General features: G+C 43.8%; 1 non-coding gene across 1 annotated transcript; it reads left to right on the plus strand.

The window, feature by feature from the left end:
• The first annotated feature begins 268 nt into the window (after window positions 1–268).
• On the plus strand, window positions 269–343 carry Trnas-cga. The gene has a single exon. It is a non-coding gene; the product is annotated as a tRNA-Ser (tRNA).
• The last annotated feature ends 3,400 nt before the right edge of the window (window positions 344–3,743 follow it).

The raw sequence follows: 3,743 nt of genomic DNA on the forward strand, positions 1-3,743 counted from the left end.
TAACATTATTTATGTTCACTGATGTAAGAAAAGTACCATTCCTTAAATCGCCCTCTTAGTGGTCGATATATTTCTTTTTATCTGAAGTAGTCCATGTTCTTCTTTAGGCTGCATGCTGTCTCCATACCAAATTTCATCAAAATCGGTTCAGCGGTTTATTCGTTACTTTTTCATATGGCAGTATCGATTAAACACTTTTTGAGGATTGTATAAGCAGGAGAGACGAGGTACTGGCGGAATTAAAGCTGTGAGGACGGGGCGTCAGTCGTGCTTGGGTAGCTCAGTTGGTAGAGCAGTTGCCCGCGAAAGGCAAAGGTCCCGAGTTCGAGTCTCGGTCCGGCACACAGTTTTAATCTGTCAGGAAGTTTCATTGTATAAGCACTTTATTCTAATTGCTAACCATGACTGCACTTGCGTATCAATAAAATGAAGTGAAATGTGCGTATGGCTTTATGGCCGGGGTCCCCATTCGAGATGTTCGGCTGGTTGTTGCAAGTCTTATTATTTGATGCCACTTCAGCGTCTTGCGCGTCGATTATGATACAATGATGAGGGGACAAAACACACACACACACACACACACACACACACACACACACACACACACGTACCCACATTAGTCCCGATCAGAGAAAATCCAACCAAATGAGGACTCGAACCCAGGAAGTCTGATCAACGGTCAGTAACACTACCTGCAACACCAGGAACTGTTGGCGCAAATCGGATTTTGTTGCGATGAGTGCTACTGGCAGCACTAAAATAAAATGTGGACTTCCTAAAATTATTAAACAGCGTTAAAAAACGGATAAATAATTTGTAGCTCGGTGCAGCGCAAATTTTGTAATACTTTTACAATTTTAACATCAGCTGCCGTCAGGTGTCTGCCTGTTACCCACGGCTGCTCTCGCATATAGTTATCAACTGCAGCCTCACGAGAAGCCTTCCACGTTCCACATGTAAAGGCACGACGTATCTCCATTTCTCGTGCAGCATATAAATGACGTCATCGTTCTGAGACTTCAAGCATCTCAGAAGCTGTAAGGGTGCACGACGCTCAGCTTCTGACTGGTATTAGTGTGGAACTATGGATGAAATACGTTGAGACTGTGTAAGCAATATGTTTGCTATGAAGAATCGTATTATCTTAACCACATCAAACAATGAAAGCATTTCCACAAAACATAAGGTTCAAAAGTCAAAGAGTAATTATTTTCCACATTTCGCTGTATATTCTTGAAAGCAACAATAATCTTCTACTGATGTACTTCCTCAGCGTTGGAGCTGTCTCCATATAAAATTTTATCAAAATCAGTTGAGCGATTTAGAAGTGAAAGCGTAACAGAGAGAGCTACTTCCGCGTTTGTAGTATCATTATCGATTTGAAACACCCAAGGATCATTTCGTAATTCTTGGCGACACTGCTCTTCGAGTCCTTCACTTTTATCGTGATCCCTGTCAGACAAATCCAGTGGACTGACGTCAGATGACCTCGATGGCCAAGGTACAGGCCCCGCTCCTCTAATCCATTATGGAACATTGTGGCGCGTTGGATCCCGTCCTGATCAGCACCATATGCGCAGGTGCCTCACCATGCATGTACCGCGCTCCATAACCATATACCACGAATGAAATTTGAGCGCAGGTATTTGGGAGCTTAACAGAAAATTTTACGTTTCAAATACAATATTTCGTACTGAAGTCAGTGGCGGCTCGTAAAAGCACATTTGCAGTTACCTCGCAAATCATTCATTTACGGACTCACGTTTAATGCAATATTTCTGTGTCTTTCATCGTATACAGCAGTATACAGCAATTAAGGACAAAAGTAGCTTTCTGATGATATGTCGCTAACAGGTAGCATAGGTCGACGAAAATTGGACTGTACGTATAAAGGCAGTCACAATACAATACAGAAGGTAACTGAAAGAAATACGCAATGAAACGAACAAAAATGATACTTTTATTCAAAGACAATGTATACAATGAAGTCCTCGCGATTTGTGATCGCCCCATGCACATTACAAAAGGCACGATATGGCTCTCAATGGTGTGTATGCTCCGTACGGACCACTGCAACGAGCTCCCAGCTGGCCATAAGGGTAGGAAGGAGTTCTTGTGGTAGGGCATTCTGTTCCTCCGCCAGCGCTAATGACAGTTTCTGGATGGTGCCTGTGGACATGCTTAAACACACCTCTCCAATGCATCCCACACGTCATCAATGGGATTTAAGTCGGGGCGAAAGGACTGGTCTGTCCAGTAGTCAAATGACCTCTCTTTCCAACAGCTCCTCCTGCGTAGCGTTTTCCCAGCTCTTACAGTACGAATCACTACTCACACTGGACCTGCTCTGACCCGGCAAGACCACGGGACCCCACCCCTCGTTGGTCCGGATCTCATGCATTCTGCACTGTTGCAAACGGTAACGCCGATGTGCGGGTGTTAACGGAACACAATGCACAGGTCGTCCGTAACAGAGAGCACCCTGGTACTGTGGAGCTCGAGGTTGAATGCCTTGCAGTCCTCTTAAATGTGGTTGCAGTTCAACCCGTTGTTTGACGTGGGTCGCTTCTTGTCTGTGTACGATGTAGCGATCTTCTACTGCTGTAGGTGACCAAGAGTGATCACCTCCTCTCCTCTCGGTAGTAGTGCCTGTGATTCGAAACGCTCCCCATGCATGTGAAGCAGTCCTGTGATTGCCATACCCCTGGACTAAACTTGTCACATTTCATCCTCATTCCAGTTTCCCGGTCGTTCCTCTTCGTGTGAAGTCATCTGAGTGTTGTCCCTGGGCCAGTTGTAATGAGGCTCACTGATTGACGCACGTGTTGTTCTGTTCCTTCAATTGCCTCGTATTGCGGGCCTAGCTCCATCTGGCCCCTTAGTCTCTTTGGGCTCATGGCATGTGCTGTCCAATGGGAGTCCTCTGGCAACATGCTCCCTCCTTTTCACTCATATCCACCGAATTATCAATGCGTTTTACTACTTACCTATCTCCTGCTTAAGTTTACACAGCAGTGTATTTTCACCCAAATAAGTTTTCGTTAATAATTGCGATACACTCTGTATCATAGACCGTTATGCATACTGACTGCTACCGAATGCTCTTATCGAATGCGTTTATGGAACTAATAGAGGACTGTGAATCAACAAGTACCCGGCTCTCACTAGCAAAATGGAACCAGGCACCTGGAAGTGATCAAACTTTGACAGGTCATGCACCATGACTGACAGCCAAGTTTTAATGGACTGCAGTGTGGAGATTCCCATGGTATTTCCAAGCAGTGGCATCTTAATATCGGGAGTCTATCAATAGCGTTGTTCATTAATTCATTTATAACGTTATAATTAAAAACCATAACGAATCCGCATTTCTGTTGTTGCGGAAACGCATGTACGAATAAAGCAAAGAAGAAAGAAACTAACGTAAGTATAGAAGCTTTCCCAGCAGTCAACGTCTTGTTTGCCACCGACATTTGAGTAAACATATGACCGTTGTTACATAAAATTAAGTTCTTCCAAAATATTAGGTTGTTACCGACGAAGCAGTGACAATCACAAAAACTACTACTACTTGTGAAAAGCTTTTCATATGGGAATTAGAAAATCAGAAATAGTTGACAAAATAAACCGTGGAGCACTGTATTACCCCATTTTACAATACTTATATGCAAGAATACCAGCGCAAGAAACGGTTTCTAGGCTAAATGGGCTGTTAATACGATTAAAAGAGAAAAAGAGCGAGA

This window comes from Schistocerca piceifrons, chromosome 1, assembly GCF_021461385.2.
Source record: "Schistocerca piceifrons isolate TAMUIC-IGC-003096 chromosome 1, iqSchPice1.1, whole genome shotgun sequence".
Taxonomy (NCBI): Eukaryota; Metazoa; Arthropoda; class Insecta; order Orthoptera; family Acrididae; genus Schistocerca; species Schistocerca piceifrons.